General features: G+C 40.8%; 1 pseudogene; it reads right to left on the minus strand.

Moving 5' to 3' along the window:
• Positions 1-358: 358 nt before the first annotated feature.
• LOC122120662 lies at positions 359-1718 on the minus strand (annotated as a pseudogene).
• Positions 1719-12873: the final 11155 nt, after the last annotated feature.

Genomic DNA, 12873 nt, shown 5'->3' on the forward strand with positions numbered 1-12873 from the left:
ATGTTGTCTGTAGTCAAATGCTCCCTGTTCCAAGCTGTAGGACAGACAAGACCACAGTTTGATTTTCTGTGTTCTTGGTGGAGACTCCATGAGGTTCTGATTTTAAGAGCATTGACTTTAAAACATTTGTCACCAGTCCAGAGTAAACAAAACCCTAATTGCTTATAATACTCTATCTCCTTATTTGTATCCACACCCTCCAATCACAGTGTCTTAAAAAATTTAATGTTTCTTTATACTTCTAAAACTCCCATCCATGTGTAAGAAAACCCCATTCTCTACAGCAGCACTGCTCTTCTAAATTATGGTCGAGTACCTGGCCACCCCTCCCTTTCCCTCCTTCCCCTAACCACCCTTCCCTTCTGCCCAGCACCTGAGAACAGAGATCACGCCGTGAGGTGACCAACAGTGGTGCAGTCTTGTGTGGCCTTCTGCCACTAAGATGTGCCTTTGGAGAAGGCTGCTAGGACGCTTGCAAACATGACATCCGGGGTCTGGGATGCATCGACAGCAGAGTGGATTCCCCATTTACTGTGGTACTCTACCAGCAGGGTGGTCTGAGTGTGGTAAGCCTCCAAGCAGATCTTCAAGGCCTTCTCGTTATCATCTGATCACGGGATCAGGGGTTTCCCAGTGATGTCATCTTTCATGGGTTCTTTTGGGGTGCTGAGCTCCTCATGATAGGACCAGCCACTCATTCATCATGGGATGAATCAGCCTTCCAGTGATTCTCCGAATCAGCAGGGAGTCTGGGATGCAGAACTCAATCATGGAATCAGGCTTCTCTTTCCTTTTCTCCATCAGGTCATCAAGCTTTTCAGCCTGCCTAACAGTCCGAGGGAAGCCATCTAGAAGGAAGCCATTTTTTGCATGAAGAGGGTCTCCAAATTCTCTTTCTTTCTTTCTTTCTTTCTTTCCTTCTTTCTTTCTTTCCTTCTTTCTTCCTTTCTTTCTTTCTTTCCTTCTTTCCTTCTTTCTTTCTTTTTTCCTTCTTTCTTTCTTTCTTTCCTTCCTTCCTTCCTTCCTTCCTCCCTTCCTTCCTTCCTCCCTCCCTCCCTCCCTCCCTCCCTCCCTCCCTCCCTCCCTCCCTCCCTCCCTTCTTCTTCTTTCTTTCTTTCTTTCTTTCTTTCTTTCTTTCTTTCTTTCTTTCTTTCTTTCTTTCTTTCTTTCTTTCTTTCTTTCTTTCTTTCTTTCTTTCTTTCTTTGTTTTTCTTTTGTGGTCGGTCGTGGGGCTTGAATTCTCTGCCTGGGTGCTGTCCCTCAGCTCTTCAGCTCAATTCAAGAGCTCTACCGCTTGAGCCACAGCACCACTTCCGGTTTTTTAGTGGTTTGTTGGAGATAAGAGTCTCATGGCCTTTCCTACCCGGGCTGGCTTTGAACCACGATCCTCAGATCTCAGCCTCCCGAGTAGCTAGGATTACAGGCGTGAGCCACCTGCACCCGGCTCCCAAATTCTTCTTAATAAACTCCACTACCATCTCATCACTCATGAGCTTTCCAGCATCCATAATTGCCTTCAGCTTTTTCCCAAGTTCTGAGCCAGAAGCCACCATGGCCCTCAGCATATCACCAGTGGCCAAATGACAGACACAGAAGTTCTCGTCCAATTTTGGTGGCTGGTCACCTTTGCCAGCTCCAGGAGGCCCCAGCAGTACTGCCCAGATGCCTTTAAAAAGATACTTGGGCTTGGGGTCAGTCGCTAACGCGGTGGAAGCCATGTCTGCCATAACCTCTCATGGCCACCCGCCAAACACACCTCCCAGGTCCAGTGCTTCCAGTCCAGTGTGCCACTCCAAATCCTTTCTCATCCAAAGTGTTTCCTCAGTTTCCCTTTCCAAGACATTTTTACTAACTTTCCTCTGGGTTACATTTCTGCATAATGGTTTTCTTTATCACAGCTGGTTGGACTCCCTCTTGACCCATATGACCTGTGAGGTTTAGGGGATCTTGCTTCCCTAAGTGGTGGTAGTTATCCCAAAGGAGAGCCCTCTCAGGTAAAGGGGGTATGGGCTAATCATTTACTGCCTTTACTAAATGGGCCTAGTGTTGCTGAGGGAAAGAGCATGCTAAGCTATGAGAGAGGAGGCTCTTGGGCTAACACCTGGAGTCCATTTTGACTAGGTTTTCCTGGAGTCCATTTGTAAGTTTAATTTTATCTGTCCTTATAGGTGATATCCTAACGTGCTAAAATGCTGCTTTCCATAAAACATTCATTTTTTTGCAATATGTGAGCACACTGCAGTCACAAAGTTTTAGGATAAAAATACCAAACAAAACTAATAAAAGGTCTGGCTCTAGTGGCTCAGACCTGAAATCTCAGCTACTCCACAGGCTGAGATCTGAGGATTGTTGTCCAAATTTAGCATTGGCAGAGACTATTCCATGAAACTCCTATCTTGAATAAGAGTTCCACCAAAACGGTGGAAATGGAACTGTGATTCAAACGGTAGAGTGCTAGCCTTGAGCAAAATCAGCTCAAGGACCACACCTAGGACCTGAGTTCAATCCCTAGGCCCAGCACACGCACACACACACACACACACACACACACACACACACACACACACGAGAAAATATTTAAAAGATAATTTGTTTAACAAATAAATACTAACAGCATTTTCTATAAGTCTCTCTGCAAACATTCCAGAGTGCAAAGTACAGATGACCAAAACAACTTAGAACAGAGATGGTTACCATTCAGAAGAAAAGTTAACCAGTGACAGTATACACAAAAAAATTGGGGACAATGATTATGATTGAAAGCATTATGTCATCAAGCATTTTTATTATCCTAAGAGATATTCACTTTTCAGTGTAAATATTAACATGACTTATATGCATATCTTGTCAATAATATTTAAATCCACATTTAATGTTGTCTTTTAATGCTAGATAATGAAAAAGTAATTGAATTAATAAACGGACAAGCTAAGTGGACAGTTCTCGAAGGAAGAAATACAAATGGCTAAAAGATACATGAAGAAATGTTCCAATGTCCTTAGCCAAAGGGCAGATGCAAATCAAAACCACACTGAGATTCTATCTCATCCAAGTCATAAGGGCATCCATCAAGAAAACAAACAACAAGAAATACTAGCCAGGATGCATAGAAAAAGTAAATCTCCTACACTGTGGGTGGGAATGTAAACTAGTGCAACCACTATGGAAATTCCTCAAAAAAAATTAAAAGTAGACCTTCCTTATGACCCCACAATGCCATTACTGAATGTGTATATGTGTATGGGTGTGTGTGTGCACGCACGTCTGAAGACATATAAATCAATACACAACAAAGATGCCTGCATGGGTATGTTTATTTCAGCACTATTCACAATAATCAAAGGCTGAATACCCCTCAAGTGCTCAGTAATGGATGAAGGGATAACTTGATGGTCAAAGGCCACTTTGATATTTGTAACATTTTTTAATGGACCATAAAAATGATCAATATAGGCAGAAAGGTTCTGAACAGTTGGTGAGAACCAACTAGAAGTATATGCTTCTTATTTCTCTGTATGTTTTCTTTAGGGCTAGAACTTGGTACCCGAAACTTTCAATTTTTGGCTAGAGCTCTACCAGCTGAGCCATGCTTCCAACCCCAAGTATATGTTTCTGACTAATGATGTGCCAAATTATTTCATGGGCCTAATATCGCACAGAGGATGATGGTTAACCACCTCCAGTTTAAATACAGAAAATTAGGTCTCAGTTTTACAATCATGTATTCAATTTTGATCTTAGAAAATTCTTTCAGAAAAGCCAATTTGATCACACATGGGTTTTTCAAAAGCTTTTATACATTAAAATTTACTTCCACATAATAACTTTCATTAACCATTGGGGATTTATCCTCCTCCTCCTCCTCCTCCTCCTCCTCCTCCTCCTTCTCCTCCTCCTCCTCCTCCTCCTCCCTCCTCCTCCCCTCCCTTCTGTTCCCCTTGTTCCTCCTCTTTCTCCTTCTCCTCCTCTTCCACCTCCTTCTTCTTTTGGTGCTGGTCCAGGGGGTCGTACTCAGGATCTCTATGCCGCCCCTGAGCTTCTTTGCTCAAGGCTAGCACTCCACTTCTTGAGCCATGCCTCTACTTCTGGGCTTCTTAGGGGTTAACTAGAGATAGGAATCTCATGAACTTTCCTGCTTTGTCTGGCTTCAAACTGTAATTCTCAGATTTCAGCCTCTTGAGTAGCTATAATTACAGGCATGAGCCACCAACACCAGCTCCCCCTCTTGTTTTTCCATTTTGAACAATACTTTAGGACAACCAGTATTTTTCTGTAGTTCTTATGTAGACTTTAGTGCTGTTTGGATTTTTCTTAGATTTTTTTTATTAGCATATCTTATCTGTACAGGAGGAGTTTAATCCCCATACATGCATACAATGTAGCCTGACCATCACCCCCTCCATCACTTTCCTTCGTCCCTCTTTCTTAAAACAATTAAACAGGTTTAAAGGTCTATTTTATACATAAAGTACTTCAACCACATTCAACTCCATTCACCCTCTCCCTTGGCCTACCCTCCTCCCTCCGGCTCCTCCAACAGAGCCTGTTTTACTTTCCTATCAATCATTTTTTAAATTTTTCTCTACTGTATAGTAATCATCCAAAGGGCCTCATAGTAATATTTCACAAATACATAGAATATAATTTAGTCTTCTATTGCTTTTACTCTCTGTTCTTCATCCTTTAGTATTCAAAAGCACTCAGTGAGTTTCCTTGCATCATATTCATAGACAGACACAATATGTTTTGGTATTATTCACCCTTCATCATTTTCTTTCCCAATCCTCTCTTGCTTATATCCCCCAGTTTTAGAGTTAGAATCATTATATTATATAGCTATATATTTCTAATCATGCTGTATTTATACACATGTGCGTCTTTTAACTCTAGATTCCACAAATGAGTGAAAACATGCAGTATTTGACTTTTTGAATTTGGCTTATATTGATCAACATGATGCTCTCCAATTCCATCAATTTTCCTGCAAATCACAGAATTCTATTTTTTTTATAGCCAAGTAATATATCATTGGTGTACATGTGCTGTATTTTCTTTATCCATTCATCAAGTGTTGGGTGAGGCTTTTTGAAGGTGAACTGGCTATTACTGCAGTGCTACAACCTTGGAGGTTTCCTTCTTGTGTAGCAAAAGCAACTGCTGGTTGACTATTTTTAGTCTATGGGCTGGTCATGTTCACACTTGCTGTACAGCTCCCCCTGTTTGAGCTTTCAGGAACAGCAGACAGATAAATGTGCCTGTGGGAACAAATAACTGAGTGTTACACTGATGATGAATTGAAGGACTCACATGCTCTGCCTACAGACATCAATTTTTTCAGACTCTACCCAGTAGCTTCTCTCATGTAGGAAGGCAGGGCTAAAGGGCATATTATGTGAGCCCAAAATCTTACACACAGAGCTATCAGCCTTACTTAAGTAGCAAATCCCCTAAAAATCTACCGGATAGCTGCTAGATGCTAAGTACTCTGACACCCATGGGTTTGGTGTTGCTTCTGTAGTGAATCTCAGTTACTGGGGCTTATTCTAGCCAGGAAGGGTTGAGTCACCTAGCCTTTCATTGCCTGAAATTCAGTTGTGGCTTTAAATTCTCAGCTTGCCTACATCTAGGTCCCTCCCTCTCCACAGTCACTTCTCCAGGATTTCTTCTGCTAACTCTTTGTTTTCCAATACCCTGGGGTATGGCTTATGCTCTAGTCATGCCTAGCTATACAGTGCTTGCAATGAGCTAATTTAGACTCCGGGTGGTCCTACTATTTGAACTCTGCAAAAGTGGAGGTAATTATACCATTTTGCTGCTGTTGTTGTTGATGCTGCTGCTGCTACTGCTGCTGCTGTGCTGTGCAGGCACTGGGACTTGAACTCGGGGCCTCATGCTCTTACTTAGCTTCTCCCGCTCAAGACTAGCACTCTACCACTTCAACAACACCTCCACTTCCAGGTTTTGGCTGATTGCAATAAGTATTAACTCCAAATAAGTATTTCAAAGATGAATTTTCTGCCTCTGAATGATCCTCAGCTCTCAGCTTCCCAAGTAGGTAGGATCATAGGCATCAGCTACTACCTAATGCCTGGCTGAGTGCTCTCTTTTCTGTAGTTTTTGTTTTGGATTTGTGTGTATGTGTATTTGTCTGTGTGTGTGTGTGTGTGTGTGTGTATGAGAGAGAGAGAGAGAGAGTGTAAGAGCGACAGAGACAGAGAAAGAGAAAGAGAAGGAGAGTGGGAGTGTATGTATCCTGGGGTTTGAACTCAGATCTTGGGCACTATCCCTAAGCTTTTGTGCTCAAGGCTAGTGCTCTAACACTTTGAGCCACAGTGTGCTTTCCAGCTTTGGCATAGTTAATCAGAGAGAAGAGTCTCATGGACTTTCTTACCCATACTAGTGTCAAACCGAAACCCTCAGATCTCAGCCTCCTGAGAAGCTAAGATTATAGGCATGAGGCTCCAACATCCAGCTATGATATTGCTTTAATAATCCATTCAGCACAAAGGAGGAGGCTGCAATGCTTGGTAAGAAATGTATGCATTATCCTGCCCATGTAATTGTAACCCCTCTGTACAGTATGTTCTCAAATAAAATAAAACAAAAAAAAATAATCCATTCAGCATATCTCTGTCTGTTGAATGGAAGTTTAGTTAATTTTCACTTAAAATAGTTACAAAGCCTAGGTGGTGGTGGTTGAAGCCTGTTTTTCTAGCTACTCAGCAGGCTGAAATCTGAGGATCATGGTTCCAAGCCAACCTGTGCAGAAAACACCCTGTGAGACCCTTATCTCCAATGAACCACTCAAAAACTAAAAGTGTCACTGTGGCTCAAGTGGTAGAGCATGAGCCTTGAGCACAAAAAGGCTCAGGGAGAGTGCCCAGGCCCTGAGTTCAAGCCCCACAACCAACAACAAAAAAATGAAAGAAATAAATCAAATAGTTACTACTTATAATATAGGATCATGACAAATTTCCTCACTTGCTCAAAAGAACCCTCACACTGCATTCTGATCCTCTGTGCTCTGCTCTGTTATCCTTTCCTCACAACTGTTACTTTACAACACGCTATAACATGTTTATTGTAGTGTATTTTCACACTAGAATATTAGTTCCAAAAGGGCAGGGATATTTGTATTGTTAGTTTTATGCTTCAAAGAACATTAGGAAATAACACCTAGTAGAGAAAAGACATCCAATATTTTCTCTACCTATTTTATTCCCTATATCTCTCAATAAACACTAAAAATGTGATTGTATGAGAATGACAGAAGTAGAAAGCTTTATTTTGCTGCTTTATAAAGGATGTTGAGGAGGGACATATAATGGGTTAGCTAAAAGTCTCAGAGATGGAAGACAGCTGTCTAGATGCTTGATGTAACCTCTCCTGTTAAACATCAAGATCTGTAGTCTATCTCACACATTTTCATGGGCTGTTTGATATAGATGATTATTGTAGAGTTTGAGATTGCTTGTACAAAAGGAAGAGGATTGAGTTCAAATAAAATGAAATAAAAAAGGATCAAAAGTAATCCACAAAAGGTTACACATTTGCAAGCTCTAGACCCTCAATACACCAAAGAGTAAACATACCTTCCAGGTGCCAGTGGCTCAAGCCATAAACCAAATGGTAAGCTTAGCCAGTTTGGGCTCCATAACAAGCTTCAGATGAAATAGAGGGAGCCTGTCTCAGAAAGCAAACAGGCAAACAAAATAGTTGTAGTGGTACATAATCCATAATATTAGGATGTATTAAGGAATATGAGGCAAAAAGATCCCAAGTACAAAGCCAGCTAGGGCTACATAGCAAAACCCTGTCTCAAAAAAGGCAATCAAATCCAGAGGAAGATGGCAGAGGAGAAGCTGGGAGCAAAATGAGCTCTCGTGTAGAAACCAGTTTGAGTGTTCCAGTGGAAAATCTAAGGCTAGAGATTCACACCAAGTGTGCCATCATAGAACAGAGAGTTTGGCCACAGAGGAAAAATTCAGGCAGCTTGGTTAAGGACACAGATTCGATCAGTCTCAGATCCATGGCAGTGGTGGTGGTGGCTGCTGCCACAGTCACCATCTCAACAGAGAAAGCCCGGGACAAAGACACCAGAAGCAGTGTGTGAGCAGGATCGGTGCACCACCAAGAACTGACAAGGAACGGAAATCTTCATCCTGCTGACCACAGATAGTCTCAAACTGTGGATGGCCTGGAAACCAAAGGAAAGCTGTGAGTACCCAAAGAAATTCTCAGTCCTTTTCAAGTAGCAGTGGTGGGAAGTAGCCCCTCCCCCACCACCAGAGAAGAACTCCATCTTTGATACTGACAAAGACCCAGCTGGAGCAGCTAGCAAGTAACTCAGGCCTTGGAAGAAGACAATAGGAGCCATCCAACCAACCGGTCATAGGAACCTGACCTGTGGGGCTCAGCTCCACCCCTGGGGAAAGTTGCCCCTCTTAAGCATAGGCAGCTCCCCAGGGGTGGGGCAGACTGTCTTCAGTAGGTAAACAGAGCCAGGGGCTACCTTACCCATCTGCAGCATGGGCAGCAACTCCAGCTACTGGAGGGTAAAAAAAAACAGTTGGAAATTCAGTACACATATATCCTGAGATTGGCTCCATGCTGGGCTGCTTGAGTCTCTCAGCAGCTAGCCCATCAGGGTAAAGCTACTGATTGCTACCTACAGCATAGCTCCCTCACAGCAACCCCAAGCTAGAGGACACTGCCCCATCCCTCTTTTGTGATATTGAAAGTACTTGCCCTCCCACTGAATCAGCTTGGGAGGAGGGTCATAAAGTCCCTGGTAAGGCAGAGCTTCATTCTGCCTGCTCAAACTGATTTAAGAAACTGAGCAAGCCACAGGAAAACCAAACAACAGAAACAAACCAGAGACTCCACCAAGAAAATGGTTATGGACACAGGGGAGAAACAAGATTCCCTCCCAAAAAAAAAAAAAAAAGAACTCTTTTTACTACATAATTTCTTTAAAAATTTTTTTTATATCTGTTGTCTATTTTTTTCATCATTTTTATTTTATGTTTGGTTTTTTTGGGAAGGGGTAGTTTTTTGTTTTTATTTTTTGGTTTTCATATTCTTTTTATACTTTTCCCTTTTCTTCCTTTTATTTGCTTTACTTAATTGCTGTTCAGTTCAACCCAGATATATACCCATCTTTCAATATTAGACCTTATCTTCCCTTGTGTCCATACATAACTCAGATATCAATTACTCAATTCACAAACTCTCAGCTTTAATTCCTGTAATTGTAGTATTATTTCTTTATACTTACACAATTTTTAATTGTTTCATTTTATATTTTTTCTTTTTCCTTTTTTCTTTTTCTTTATGTCTCGTCTCTTTCCTTCTATCCTTTCCCTCTCTCTGAATTTAGGTCTTGGTTATATTCCCTCTCTCACTTTCCCTCCCTACATTCCTCAATCTCATTTTCTCCTCACAATTCTCCCGAAAGCTATCAATTTCTGGCCTGCTGACTCCTTCTTTGATTTTTCTTTTTCTTTTTTTTTTTAATTTAATTTAATTTTATTTGTGAACATACTGTACAGAGGGGTTACAATTACATGGGCAGGATAATGCGTACATTTCTTACCAAGCATTGCAGCCTCCTCCTTTGTTTACCCTTCACCTCCCTTCCCAGCCTCCCCCCTCCCCCCCAATCCCAATGCTTCTACTTCCCCCCCTTCCCTCCCCCTCCCCGCACCAACGTTGTAAAGCTCGTTTTGGACATGACAACTTGTACTTCTCATTGTTGTAACAGGTCCACCTGTATCCTTAAACAACTGGTTTTTCCCCATCTCCTCCACAAGTTATACTGACATCAAATATAGTGTAAGCAGGGGTTATACTGTGGGGGAGGGACATACAAAGCAACAAAGAGATAATCTTATAAATGTGTTAGAAACACATGCATGAAAGAAAAAACCTTAAAATACATATCTAAGGGTTCGTTTTCCTGACATCACATTATCTGACCTTTTCCGCTTGACTCATACATATACTAGATATTGCAAATAAGGGAAACCATGGGACCTATGTTTCTTTGGGCCTGGCTTACTTCACTTAATATAACATTTTCCAAGTCTTTCCATTTCCTAACAAATGGGGCAATGGCATTCTTTCTGATGGAGGCATAGAATTCCATTGTGTGTATATACCACATTTTCTTGATCCATTCATCTACTGAGGGGCATCTGGGTTGGTTCCATATCTTAGATATGGTAAATAATGCTGCAATAAACATAGTTGTGCTGGTAGCTTTAGTGTGGTCTTGTTTGTAAACATTTGGGTAAATGCCCAAAAGTGGGATTGCTGGGTCATAGGGGAGTTCTATGTGGAGTCTTTTGAGGAACCTCCATATTGCTTTCCAAAGTGGTTGAACAACTTTACTTTCCCACCAACAATGAAGTAAGGTTCCTTTCTGTCCACATCCCCTCCAGCATCTGTTGTTGTTAGAGTTCTTGATTTTTGCCGTTCTAACTGGAGTGAGGTGATATCTCAATGTTGTTTTGATTTGCATTTCTTTTATGGCTAGGGATGTTGAACATTTCTTCATGTGCCTATTGGCTATCCTTCTTTCTTCTTCAGAGAAGTTTCTCTTTAAGTCTTTCGCCCAGTTATTTATTGGGCAGTTGTTTCTTTGAGGATTTGTTGTTGGGGGGTTTAATTTTTTGAGTTCCAAGTATATTTTAGATATGATACCCTTGTCCGTTGTATGGCTAGTAAAGATCTTCTCCCAATCCGTGGGCTTTCTATTGATCTTGCTAGCTATGTCATTTGCCCTGCAGAAGCTCTGCAACTTTATGCAATCCCATTTGTCCAACCTTTCTTTGATTTGTTGTGTTTCCGGGTCTCTATTCAGAAAATTTCAGCCTGAGCCAAGGAGACCTAGGGTTTCTCCGATTCCATCCTGTAATGTTTTCAGAGTGTCTGCTTTGACTTCGATGTCTTTGATCCATTTGGAGTTGATTCTGGTACAGGGTGAAATATAAGGATCTAGCATTAGTTTTCTACATGTAGTTAACCAATTTTGCCAGCACCATTTACTGAAGAGGCTGTCTTTCTTCCATTCTATTGTTTTAGCTCCCTTATCGAAGATTAGATGGCTATAGGTCTGTAGGTTCATTTCTGGGTTTTCAATTCCATTCCATTGGTCCTGAGGTCTGTTCTTATGCCAATACCAAGCTGTTTTGATTACTATGGCTTTATAGTAGAGTTTGAAATTTGGTATTGATATTCCTCCAGCAGTGTTCTTTCCGTTGAGGAACGTTTTTGCTATTCGGGGTCTTTTATTGTTCCATATGAATTTTTGGATTGCCTCTTCTATTTCCTTTAAGAATGAGCTTGGAATTTTGATAGGTATTGCGTTGAATTTGTAGATAGCCTTGGGAAGTATTGCCATTTTCACGATGTTAATCTTTCCAATCCAGGAGCATGTGAGGTTTTTTTTTTTTTTTGCCATTTTTTAAGTTCTGATTTGATTTCCTTTTTCAAGATTTTAAAGTTTTCATCATAGAGGTCCTTCACTTCTTTGGTTAAGTTAATTCCTAGGTATTTTATTTTTTATGGGGCTATTACAAATGGAGTTGCTTTCCTAATTTCAGCCACACTTTTCTCATTGTTGGCATACAGAAAAGCCATTGATTTTTGGGGGTTAATTTTATACCCTGCTACTTTGCCCAAGTTTTGAATCAGCTTGAGTAATTTGGGAGTGGAGTCTATGGGATTCTTTAAATACAAGATCATGTCATCTGCAAAGAGGGAGAGTTTTATTTCTTCTTTCCCTATTTGGATCCCCTTTATGTCTGCATCTTGTCTTATTGCTGTAGCTAGGCATTCTAATACTAGATTGAAGAGAAGTGGAGAGAGTGGGCATCCTTGTCTTGTTCCTGAATTAAGAGGAAATGGCTTTAGTTTTTCACCATTGAGTATAATGCTGGCTGTAGGTTTGTCATATACAGCCTTTATTGTATTGAAGAATGTTCCATGGATTCCTAATTTTTCCAAAACCTTCATCATAAAGGGGTGTTGGATCTTGTCGAATGCTTTTTCTGCATCTATTGAGATAACCATGTGGTTCTTATTCTTGCTCCTGTTGATGTGATGAATAATATTAATTGATTTGCGTATATTGAACCAGCTTTGCATCCCTGAAATGAATCCTGTTTGATCGTGGTGTCTGATCTTTTGGATGAAATGTTGAAGTCGATTGGCCAAAATTTTGTTGAGAAGTTTTGCATCAATGTTCATCAAAGAAATGGGTCTATAGTTCTCTTTCTTTGATGAGTCCCTGCCTGGTTTTGGGATGAGGGTTATGATGGCTTCAAAGAATGTGTTCGGTAGTGAGCTTTCTCTTTCAATTTCATTGAAGAGTTGGAGGAGTATTGGTGTGAGCTGTGCTTTGAAGGCCTTGTAAAATTCCGCTGTAAAACCATCTGGTCCTGGAATTCTCTTAGCTGGGAGGCCTCTTCTTGCTGTTTCTATTTCAATGCTTGATATGGGCCTGTTAAGTTAGTTTAACTCATCTTGGTTTAGTTTTGGCGTGTCAATACTTGCTAGGAAAAGGTCCATTTCTGTCAAGTTCTCAAACTTATTAGCATAAAGTTTTGAGAAGAATTCCATTATAATGTTCTGAATCTTGGTTGTTTCCGTGGTGATGTTTCCATTCTCATCTCTGAGTTTATTAATTTGGGTGTGTTCTCTTCTTTTACTGGTAAGATTTGCTAAGGGTCTGTCAACTTTGTTAAGTTTTTCGAAGAACCAGCTCTTTGTTTTGTTGATTCTTTCTATAGTTTTTTTGGATTCTAATTCATTTAATTCTGATTTAATTTTAATTATTTCTTTCTGTCTACTGGATTGGGGTTTATCTTG

Source organism: Dipodomys spectabilis, unplaced genomic scaffold (genome assembly GCF_019054845.1).
Source record: "Dipodomys spectabilis isolate Male_0828 unplaced genomic scaffold, ASM1905484v1 ptg000176l, whole genome shotgun sequence".
Classification (NCBI taxonomy): Eukaryota; Metazoa; Chordata; class Mammalia; order Rodentia; family Heteromyidae; genus Dipodomys; species Dipodomys spectabilis.